This window comes from Engraulis encrasicolus, chromosome 5, assembly GCF_034702125.1.
Source record: "Engraulis encrasicolus isolate BLACKSEA-1 chromosome 5, IST_EnEncr_1.0, whole genome shotgun sequence".
In the NCBI taxonomy this organism is placed as follows: Eukaryota; Metazoa; Chordata; class Actinopteri; order Clupeiformes; family Engraulidae; genus Engraulis; species Engraulis encrasicolus.
Window position 1 is genome coordinate 44692399 of NC_085861.1, and position 12500 is coordinate 44704898.

At 44.8% G+C, this 12500-nt stretch overlaps 1 protein-coding gene across 2 annotated transcripts in view; it reads left to right on the forward strand.

The window, feature by feature from the left end:
• kcnn3 (potassium intermediate/small conductance calcium-activated channel, subfamily N, member 3) overlaps nt 1-12500 on the forward strand; it is a 118264-nt gene that overhangs the window by 37048 nt on the left and 68716 nt on the right. The window lies entirely within an intron of this gene.

Genomic DNA, 12500 nt, shown 5'->3' on the forward strand with positions numbered 1-12500 from the left:
AGGCAGAGACAGAAAGACAGAGAGAGAGAGAGAGTTGCTCTCACTCAGTAAGAATATTATAGTGCCATGTCTGATGGCGGAGAACATCATCACTACCCAGTTGAGCAATTCAGTGCACGTGTGCGTGAATGAATGGGGATTAGGGCAGTGTGGTGTAGGGCTCTTGACATATATTAAAGTTGGATGGGGAACATGTGTTGGGGAGGGTTGCGGAGGTGAGGTGGTGGTGGTGGGTTGGAAGGTGTGTGTGTGTGTGTGTGTGTGTGACTGTGTGTGTCTGTGCGTGTGCATTTGCGCATGCATGTATGCTTGTGTGTGTGTGTGTGTGTGTGTGTGTGCGCGGGCGCGCGTTTGTGTGCGTGTGCATGAGTGGGTGTGCGCGTGTCTGTGTGTGCATGTGCGTGTGCCCATGCATGTATGCTTGTGTGCATGTATGTGTGTGTGTGCGTTTGCATGTGTGTGTGTGCGCGTGCATGCATGCATGCAGTACACACGTACATAGGTGGATGGGTAGGTATTGTTGAAACTGAAGAGGTTTGCAAGACCAAAGGTGTGTGGTGGACTGCAGGACGCACGCACACACACACAAACACACACACACACACACACACACACACACACACACACACACACACACACACACACACACACACACACACACACACACACACACACACAAGCGTACTGGAGACCTTGGCCTGTGGTGGCCTGTGTGTGTGGGTGTGTATTTGTGTGGGTGTTTAATAGAGAGAGGGAAAGAGAAGTACATCATGAAATAAGCAGTGATGTGCTCACCTGTGTCACAACAATTTAACAAACAGTCCCTCCAGTTTTTCGCGATTCAGCGATCGCGTGGATTCATGCAAATTCAATGATATTCCGCATAATTTCACGATGCCACGTAATTCCTGTAAAGCCGCATTTTTCCCGCAAATTTTCCCCTTTGTCCCCTTCAACATTCTGTGGAGTTTATTGATTTATATTTTCGTCAAAAAAATAAAAATGTGACTACAATACCACCGGAGACGAAAACCAATAGGAAGCATTTTTGTTAATATGTCACTGAAACATTGAGAAATAATTGCCTGCTATTTCGCAAGTCGCGACCCTCATCTCAGCTACTTCGCGTGTCTCTCCTCCCCTCGCTCACACATACACGCAGGCGTCGGTGCTGCACAACCGTGGCCTTTTTTTTAACAGCAGTAGCCTACTTTTCAGTGCAATCCTGGCTGGAAAAAGTATTGTTGCCCATTTATCCATGACGAAGAAGTGTATGCAGTCATGAAATAGTGGCGGTGCTGTCGCACAGTAGCAAACATCTTACGTTACATTTTTGCGCAACTTCTCCACTCTCCCCTGTCGCTTTCATGAGCATGCTACCCGACGGTCGTTGTCTGATCTTTTTTCAATGTTCGCTAATGTTTGTAATTTAAGGGTCTATGTCTATGCGTAGGCACAAGCCTTCTGATAACAATCACTGTAGTGCCGATCGCAAAGGATTCGGAAGTGTGGAGTTTTGCAACTTGTTTCAGTCAAGGACACCGAGATAGGGAGTGAACGGCCCTTCCACGCTTTGTGTTATTGCAATAAAGTCTTGCGAATCCATGCAACCATGCACACAACCATGTCAACGAGAGCGTGTATGCCATCACAACTTTGCATCAAGCAAATAATATGCAACAGCTTGCAATACGAGCACGAGAGAGAGAGAGAGAGAGAGAGAGAGAGAGAGACGCGTCTTCCAACAGGTGACATTGTAACGCTTGCATAGCCTACAACCTGGCTACTGTACCCCGCGACGCTCTTCATTAGCCTACTGGTAGCCTATACCCACAAGTATTTTTTCATAACGCGCAGTCCCGTTTTCCCCCGAAGTTGTGTCGAAGTATCGACAGAGATTTATGAGTGTCGCGGTCATGATTTTTTTTACACATTGGACGCACTGGCTTATAAGACGCTCTGGCAGTTTTTGACAATATTTTATTATTGTCAATATTTTATTATTCTATTATATAGGAAGTGTGTTTCTGAATCTCTCTCTTTTGTCTTAAGCCTGCTTAGACTGATTGTGGTTTTCAGTTATCAAAAAACCCAGAAAGGGGTGCAAAATCTTTGCAAAAAATGACAAAATGCCGCAAAATCATTGCAAAAAATGACAAAATGCCGCCACAAAATCAGACATTTTGACCGCAAAAATCACAAAATCCCAGTGCAAAATCCTGGAGGGACTGAACAAATCATCTAATAAATGGTGAATATACTACATTGGCTAATAAATAGTGAATATACTACATTTAGTGGAGTGTGTGCCTGGCTGTGTGTGTGTGTGTGTGTGTGTGTGTGTGTGTGTGTGTGTGTGTGTGTGTGTGTGTGTGTGTGTGTGTGTGTGTGTGTGTGTGTGTGTGTGTGCGCGTGTGCACGCGCCCTTGCACGTTTGTGTGTGTGAGCCCTAGACTTGATGGCTATCCAATTTGTTGCTATGACTCCCTCTCCTTGCCCCAGGTTTTTTTTTTGTGGGGGGGGGGGGGGGGGGGGGGGGGGGGGGGGGGGGGGGGGGGGGGGGGGGGGGGGGGGGTGTTGTTCCCATATGTGTGGGGGAGCAGTACAGTACACCCAACTCACGATTCGTTTCTTTCATGTCATAGTTTTGACATATTTCATATAGTTTGTAGTTTTGACACATTTCATAGTTTTGACATGGATTTTTTAAAATATATCTTTTTGATAATTGTTAATGGCTAACATAGGTTTTAAGAGGCTATATATTTTTTTAAGATACTGATTTGAAACATGAAAGGACCATCGCATCATATCATGTGATTATTTTCTGTACTTGAGGGTATCACAATACAGTATGGCCACTCAGTATCACACACACACGCACGCACGCGCGCACACACACACACACACACACACACACACACACACACACACACACACACACACACACACACACACACACACACACACACACACACACACACACACACACACACACACAAAGAAAAATAGATAGAGGGCTGGAATATGATGTGTCAAGTGTTATGTGCAAGTTGAGTTTTGAGATGGTGTGGATGGGCAACAACAAGCAGAGCGTGGGATGGACCAAGCGATGTCGTGCAGGGCCGCTGCCAGACATTTTGGGCCCCATGAGAGATTCGTATTTTGGGTCCCCTTAAGGCCCCCTGTCAGTGCTGTCAGTGCTTGGGCCCTTAGAACCTGTAACACCTTTTCCCCTCCTAGCGGCACTCATGCGTGGCATATAAAACCAAATCAAAGCAAAGCGGAGGAAGAAGAGACCAGTAAATTAAACATTGAAAAGCAGAATTATTCGGAACGAGTCATTCTTTCACCATTGATATTCCATCCAGCCCCCATAGCACTGTTGTTATGATGTACTTGAAGGTTTTCAGCCAACAGCGAGTCGGGTGGCTGGTGACCCCTATCTGCACCAAAAGGTTACGGCAATTTAAAATGACGTTTTCTTCTCTTCTTTTCATTTCCTCCTATTCATATCTTTCCCTGACCAGTTCGTTCATGCCTTCTGATGCCATAGCAACCTCAGGCTGTACATCTGCTGCCCTTGCTCAGATGTCGGAATGTGTGTGTGTGTGTGTGTGTGTGTGTGTGTGTGTGTGTGTGTGTGTGTGTGTGTGTGTGTGTGTGTGTGTGTGTGGGTGGTGTGTGTGTGTGTGTGTGTGTGTGTGTGTGTGTGTGTGTGTGTGTGTGTGTGTGTGTGTGTGAGAGAGAGAGAGAGAGAGAGCGTGTGTGAGTTTGTGCGCACGCATGCGTGTGTGTGTGTGTGCGCATGCATGTATGTGTGTGTGTGTGTTTGTGTGTGTGCGTACACACATGTGCATGTGTATGAGTGTGTGCATGTCTCTTTGCAGTGTCTCTTTGTCTGTGTCTACGTGTATGTGTGTTAGAGTGAGTGGGTGGGTTTTATGGTGGCCAGACATGTGGTTGTAGAAGCTCATTCAGGCATGAGTGGGCATTTCTGTGTTTCTGGGAACATTGCACAATAACAAACGACTCTGTGTGTGCGTGCGCGTGTGCGTGTGCGTGTGCATGTGCGTGTGTGTGTGTGTGTAGATCCAGAATTTTCAAAGTTTCCAAAAGTAATCCAAAATGGAGTAGATAGAGGCTTGGACAGGATTAACGCATTTCTCCAGTTGAGGTGGTTTATTGTAGAACGTATTTACACAAAACTTTAACTGAGGTTGTTTGCAAAATAAAAACTGTTTATAAACTTAACAAAAATAAACGATTGTACTGAAGAATATGGTCAAAACAGTGTTTGTTGCCAAGCTCCTAACCATCCACCATTTTCCACCTGTTTCCACCATTCACCTGCGCCCTGCGTCACAGGTAATGTTTCCAAATTTGCGCGTCACGTGATGAAATGGGTAGCAGCTCGGCCTCAAAGACTGTTTCCATAAAAAATGTCCATTATTTGCTAAACTTCATTCAATTACTTTATATTTAATAAACAAATACCAAAAAACAAATATATTATCTAAAAATAACCCAAAACAAAGGAATGGCTATCACATTCCGGCCCCTAATTTTTGTTCACAAATAATTACCAAAAAAGAGAATATGTGAATAGCCAGCCATACTTCAATCATTCCTTTATTAAATGTCCACATTGTAGTCCATTTAAATGTATGTGCACTGCACATGAAAGCTCAAAAAAGGTATTGTCCACAAAGAGAAAAATAAAAATCTTTCTTCGCAAAAATGCATAATCCATCAGGGAAAAATATAATCCATCAAAAAGGGAAATAGGATATTCCATCAAAAAACTGAAAAAAGGTTCCAAATGTTTCAAAAATAGAATCTTCCACACAAAAAAAGTTAGCGGGATCCAACCTGGAAGTAATGGTTAAAGCATTCAAATAATAATAGCCATTTATTATGTATTAAATTATCGGTATTCCACTATATCCAAAGGCTTCTAAGCCAAACTTTAAACATTACTTCATTTAATTTCTTAGTTTTTCTTTTCTTTTTCAAAATAACTATTGATATTCAGAAATAACTGAGGGTCAATGATTTCTACTCTGCTTCAAGTAAGAGGCAGAGTTTGGTAATGGGCCTTTCCAGTTCATTAGTTTGGGTCTTGACTCGCACTTTTCGCACAAGCCCCTTGTGGTCTTTTGTGGTGTCTGTAATGCGCCCTAGTGGCCATGAATTGCGAGGGGCAGACTCATCCACCAGCAGGACCAGGTCTCCTACTGTGAAGCTTCGTTGAGCTCGGTTCCATTTTTGGCGCTGCTGCATTATGGGGAGGTATTCTTTAGCCCACCTTTTCCAGAATAAGTCACTGATGTACTGGACTTGCTTCCAGCGCCTTCTTCCATAGCTTGAATGCTTATCGAACAGGCCAGGGGAGAGAACAGGTTGCCCTTTTAACAACAGCAGGTGATTTGGTGTCAATGCCTCAAGGTCATTTGGGTCATCACTGGATGGGGTTATTGGCCTGTCATTTAAGATAGCCTCGACTTCACAGAAGATTGTGCTGAGGGCTTCATCGTCCACCAACTGCTGCTTCATAACAGAGGAAAGGGTTCTTTTGACCTGCTGCACTAGGCGTTCCCAGACACCACCATGATGGGCTCCGTGTGGTGGGTTAAAGGTCCATGTAATTCCATCTTGTCTTAGGACACTTTGTATCTTGTCTTTGTTTATGTCTTTCAAAGCTTGCTTTAGCTCACGATTTGCACTTATGAAATTCGTTCCATTGTCTGATTTTATGTGCATCACTTGTCCTCTCCTACAGATGAATCTTCGGATGGCATTGATGCAAGAGTCTGTATCGAGGGTTGTGAGCCACCTCCAGGTGAACAGCACGGGAGGTTAGGCATGTGAAGATGACGCCATATCTTTTTATGGTATTCCTCCCTCTTTTTACTTCAATAGGGCCGAAGTAATCCATTCCTACGTGAGAAAAGGGAGGGAGGTCCATAACGAGTCGCTCAGATGGAAGGTCGGCCATTTTTTGTATTCCAGGTTTTTGGCGCCTGCGACGGCATATCTTGCATTTCCCAATAATCTTTCTTGCCAGGGCATTGGCATGGGGGATCCAATATTGTCTGCGGAGTGTAGAGAGCATATGATTCCTCCCGTCATGTCCAACTTTCTCATGTACACGGCGTAGGATGAGCTTAGAGATGTGACTGCTTTTGGGTAAAATAGCAGGATGCTTTGCTTTCTCTGGTAATGCAGACCTGTGCAGTCGGCCACCTACTCTTAGGATACCGTCCATCATTATGGGATCCAGCTTGTACAATGAACTTGTTGCTTTTACGGCCTTGCCCTCGTTCACAAGAGAGATTTCCTCCATGTAGTGTTGTTTTTGCACATACTTTACTATGGCTTGTTCCGCCTTTTCCAAGTCATCTGCTGTGAGCTTACAGTTCATCCTTTCCTTTTTTCTTTTAGGCCGGCCTGGTTGGTTCACATTTGCTTTTTTCTTTTCGTCACATTTCTGTTTCAGGGTGTCTTTGATCTTTAGAATCCATGCTACAGCTCGCTTTAAGTCATTCCATTTGGAGAAGTAGGCAAGCAAGTTGGAGGTGGGGCTAGATTCCAGTGGCAGGACAACTATGGCATGACTGAAAACTTCCTTCTTCATTTCAGGGTCATTCTCTGGAATGTCATGTGTGTTCTCCATCACTTCCGGCCATTGCGTATTGCTTTGCAGGAAAGGTGGGCCATTGAACCACACTTCGGACTGTAGGAAGTTTTGCACTGTTAAGCCACGTGAGGCTGCGTCAGCTGGATTCTGCTTGGAAGGAATGTGTCTCCATTGCTCCACCTTCGTCAATGAATGAATCAGAGCGATGCGGTTTGCTACATAGGTCTTGAATCTTTTTGTCCTGTTGGCAAGGTATTGCAACACCGTCATGCTGTCTGACCAGAAGACTGAGTCTGAGAGTGGGAGATGCAGTTCTGTTTTCAGCATGTGATCCAAGCGTGCGGCCAGTACTGCTGCAGCAAGCTCCATTCTCGGAATGGTTGTGGTCTTGAGTGGGGCCACTCTGCTTTTTCCAAAGGCGAATGCCACATGTACATCACCTCTTTCATTTGTGAGTTGCAGGTAGGACACAGCACCATAGCCCACCTCACTAGCGTCACAGAAGTGGTGCAGTTGTGCAGAAGTGATCTGACTAAAGCCTGGTGGGATGAGGCTTCTGTCGACTCCGAGGGTGCCTAGGAGATGGAGTGTGCTATGCCAGCTTTCCCAGGTACGAGCGATGTCATCAGGGATTTTCTCGTCCCAGCTCAGTTTTAGCTTACACAAGCTTTGCACAATCTGCTTTGCCACAAGTGTGATGGGGGCTAGGAAACCTAGGGGGTCATAAATAGAACAGGTGACTGAAAGGATGCCTCTTCTTGTTAGCTGGTGTGGCTTTATGGCTATACTGAAGGTGAATTGGTCATTTTCCACGTTCCACTGAGTTCCAAGGGCTCTTTCCATTGGTAGCTGTTCATTGCTAAGATCCAGTGTTTGCACATCCTTGGCTCTGTCTTTTTCAGGGATGGCAGAGAGGACTGTGCGATCGTTACTTATCCACTTGTTTAGGTGGAATCCTCCTTTGGCGCACAACTCACTCAGCTGGTGTATGAGTGTGAGGGCCTGCTCTGTGCTGTTCACTGCTTTGAGGCAGTCGTCAACATAAAAGTTCTGCATGATTGTGTTTGTGACATCCTCAGGGTATTCATGGCGATGGTCATTGGCTGTTTTTTGCAAGGCAAATGTCGCACAGCTGGGTGAGGATACGGCACCAAAGATGTGCACCAGCATTCTGTGCTCCACTGGCTCTTTGGTGATGTCCCCATCAGGCCACCAGAGGAAGCGCAGGAAGTCTGCATGTTCTTTTGCCACTCGCACCTGATGAAACATTCCTTCTATATCTGTGATGAAAGCGACAGGGCCCAAGCGGAAGCGGAGCAGAGCACCAAGGAGTGTGTTTGTCAAGTCGGGTCCTTGCAGAAGTTCATTGTTCAGAGAAGTTCCACCATATGCTGCAGCACAATCAAAGACCACACGCAGCTTGTTTTTGCGTGGGTGATAGACACCGTGGTGGGGCAGGTACCAGACGTTGCCAGATTCTGTCTGCAGTTCATTCTCTGGAACAATTTCAGCTTGCCCTTTTGCCATTACATCGTTCATGAAGGCCTTGTATTCATTAAAGAATTCTGTGTTCTTTTGGAACTTTCTCACCAGGCTCTGAGCTCTCTGTTGTGCTATTTTCTTGTTGTTGGGCATGTTCACGTTGGCTGCGCGAAATGGCAACTTAAGGTGGTAGTGGCCACCTTTCAGCTCAGCAGAGTTGTTGGCAATTTTCAGGAATTGTTCATCCTCTTGCGATGGCTCAGGCTTTTCAGAGTAGTGTTGGTCCATGAAATCTTGGTTGTATTGTTTCATCAACAGGTTCTCTAGGTTGGCCACGGATATTCTATTCACTTGAACACAGGGGCTGTCAGAGTCATCACAGCCAAGCGGCCCGTTGATGACCCATCCAAGAATAGATTTCACAGCATATGGACCGGAACCAACGCTGTTGATCACTTTCCAGGGTTCTAGAGCTTTTGGAACGTTAGCTCCGATGAGTAGACCAATGCCTGCATCAATTGTAGTGATGTCGACTTCCTCCAGGTAAGGCCATTTTTTGATGTCAGTTGCTTTTGGAATGTTTTCATTCGTCACAGGTATTGTTGCCTGTGTAAACACATTGGGCAGCTTTAGAAAAGAGTCACTGTTTAATGCAGCCACTTCCAAACCTGTCACCTCTTGGCTGGTGACGGCCTTTTCTTCCCCCATTGTTTTCAGTATTATTTCCATTTTTCTTCCAGGTGCATGCAGCTGCTTGGCCAGCTCTTCTGTGCAGAAGGTGGCCGAGCTTCCAGAATCCAAAAAAGCATATGTTTGTATGATTTTTGTTCCACTTGCTAGCTTCACTTTCACAGGTACGACTGAGAGGACACAGTCTGGCTTGCCGGCCCCAGTATGGCTACCAGTGGCCATTGAGAGCACTGCATCTGGACCGGTTCCTTTTGTGGGTTTTGTTTGTTTGTCTTTTCCAGATATATGCAGAAGTGTTGGGTGGATTTGTTGACAAAGACTGCATGATAGGCGATTTGTGCAGGTTTTACTTATGTGTCCACGTTGCAGACATCCATAGCATATTCCTTTTGATTTTAAGAATTCCACTTTCTCCTTGTTTTGTTTTGCTTTAAAGGTGTCACAACCTTCTAGTGCATGGTCGTTATGGCAGAGTATACATGGCTTGCTGAATGCACTGATGTCGCTTTGATTTGAGGATGGTTTGTTATTGTTGTGCTGTGATGTTGCCATGGGTTGCAATGATGTTGCAAAGTTGCTCTGCTTACTTGCATTGGACCTGGTGAAGATCCTTTTTTGCTGTGGCGCCGTGGTTCCATCCAGGGTTTTCTGTGTCTGTGGGCTCGGTGTCTCGCCGAAGATGGGGTCCAGCATGATTCGTGATTGTTTGTCCATAAAGGCGATTAAATCATTGAATGTGGGTCTCTGCTTGTGTTTATCATAAATGTTGCTGGCAACACTTCTCCATTTGTCCCTAAGTTTAAATGGCAATTTGGATGCAATTATTTTTAAACTAGCAGGCGCTTCCAGATCAGAACCATAATTCATATCTTTCATTGTGTTATGGCAACTTTTCAGAAAGATAACATATGACCTCAGACTTACAGCATCTTCTGCCCTAATGGCAGACCACGTCATTGCTTTGTCTAAAAATGCTGAGGAAATTTTGAATGGGTTTCCAAAATGCCACTCAAGCTGCGCCTTTGCCTCTTTATAGCCATCTGTTGGCGGCAGGTGGAAAAAGCTACGCACTAGGTTTTGCGCCTCGCCAGCAGTGTACTGCTCTAGAAAATAAAGGCGCTGTTGCGCGTCATCAGTTTTGCGTTCGATTAACTGTTCGAATGATTTGATGAATGATTTGTATTGTAGGGGGTCTCCATGGAAAACAGACACCTGGCGTTGTGGGAGTTGTGACAAGTCCTGTTGCTTCAGCATAAGTTCCGAAATCTCGTTCTGCCTTTTCATAATGTTTACGATTGGGTCATTGCTGGGCACTGGTGTCGGTTTTAAGGATGATCTTAGTGCTGGTTGGGGCCTTTGGGGTATTGGCAATGGGCTTTGCGTTTCCAATTTAGGCTGCGTGGGGATTGTTTTCACGTTTGGCAAGCTGTATTCTCCGTCGGGTGTTTTTACTTGGGTTTGTCGTTTTTTTGTTGTCGTGGGGATTATATATTGAGTCGATGTGCCAGATGGAGTGGCGGGCAGTTGATCAGTTTCAGAGAGGGCTTTTATTGTGGCTGCGTTTTGTGCCATTTTCACCTGTAGTTGGTGCCTTTCCTTTTTTGATTTTATCTGCAATTCTTCTATGTCCAATTCTAATTGTCGATCCATGGAGTCAGCTTGCGCTTCCAGCCTTGCTTGCTCCACGCGCGCATCGGAGAGCGCGTCGGATATTTTACTGGCCCTACTTGACACTCTACTCGGTGGTTTCCTTGCAGCTTGTGAAACGCTGTCATAGGGTGACACGGAATCGACAGCAGCACCTGTACCAGCACCATGATTTGTTTTTGGAGCCAAGTCATCGAGTTCCACCACATCAGCCCTTAACCACATGTCGATGCCTTGTATAAATTCACTGAAGCTGACAATCTTTGGCTCGTACCAGTCACTATGGTCGAGGCCTCTTTCCTCGTCTGGTAATAAAGACTGAACACGTCCATGTAATTTTCCAAAATCATCCATGAAGCTCAGAAATTTGGAAAGCTCCTGTTCCACTTCTTCTCTTGTTTCTCCAGCCTCCAGCAAACCGTTAATGTCTTTGCGCTTTCGCGTTAATGCGCCCAGTTTTCCTCTGCGTGAAAGCATTAATTTGTACAATTCCCTTTCTTTGTCAATCATTATCTGTTCCTCCTCCGCATTATCTTCTGCAATTTCAGGCATTGTCTGTACATTCTGCACATTTTCTTCTTCTGCCTTTTCCATGTTTAATCCTTTTCATTTATGTTCTTAAATGTCCAGCAGCGTCAATTCCAAAAGTTTTCGAAGACAAAAAAGGGATTTAAAAGCGCCGCCCGACGTTGGGCTACTTCCTTGTTTTACTCACAGTCTTTCTTTGTTCGATTTTCCAGCTTGTTTTAGATCTTGTCCAAGGTTCCAGCAAACGAAAGAATTAATCCAAGACTGTTTTGACTTTTGTAGATCCAGATTTTTCCAAAGTTTCCCAAAGTAATCCAAAATGGAGTAGATAGAGGCTTGGACAGGATTAACGCATTTCTCCAGTTGAGGTGGTTTATTGTAGAACGTATTTACACAAAACTTTAACTGAGGTTGTTTGCAAAATAAAAACTGTTTATAAACTTAACAAAAATAAACGATTGTACTGAAGAATATGGTCAAAACAGTGTTTGTTGCCAAGCTCCTAACCATCCACCATTTTCCACCTGTTTCCACCATTCACCTTCTTCTTCTTCTTCTTATGGGATTTTAATGGCGGACTGGACGCCTACAGGCGTATTGCCGCCACCTACGGGATAATAGAGCTCACTACAGTATATGGGCCTCATATTCTGGCATAGAGGCCAGAGGATTTTAAAAACTTGAGAAGACTGGTGGTAACTTTATAGTCCTTCAATTGTAACAGGACGGGGATAGAAACAGTGGTAACACCAAGTTCGGAAAGATCACTGAAAAGTACACGCCTAAACTGTCTATACTTTACACACACTATTAAGACATGGGAAACTGTCTCAGGTACTCTACACACGTCACACAGCCCATCTTGATGTTTATGAATCAAGTGTAAATTAGAATTCAGGGCACAATGCCCTAATCTGAGACGTGTTATCACAACCTGCTGAGACCTAACTCCAGATACTGTACAGTGGGTACTTATAGACGGCTGAATTGCATACAAATGTCTCCCCTTTACCTCTTTGTCCCACTGGAGCTGCCATGACTGGAACACTTTTTCCATAAGTCTACTCCTTAATTCGGTTCGACCAGGCCTGACTAGCAAGGAAACCTCGTTGCTCTCTAGGCTTTCTTTGGCACAGTGGTCAACAAGCTCGTTTCCCTCGACCCCCATGTGAGCTGGAACCCACAGGAATGAAATGTAGTAGCCTCTTCTGTAAAGGTCATACAGCAGAAGGAGAATATCAGAGATTAAATCAGGACGAGCATTAGAAGAGAGAACTTTAAGGCAGTGAAGAACTGATAGGGAGTCAGAGCAGATTAATACATTTTTAGATTGGTCCTCTGCTACCCATTGCAGGGCTTTTAAAATGCCCATAGCCTCTGCAGTAAATACAGACATATTATCACTTATTCTGAATCCTTTTTTATAATTAATCAATGGGATACAGAAAGCGCAACTAGCCACCATTCACCTGCGCCCTGCGTCACAGGTAATGTTTCCAAATTTGCGCGTCAC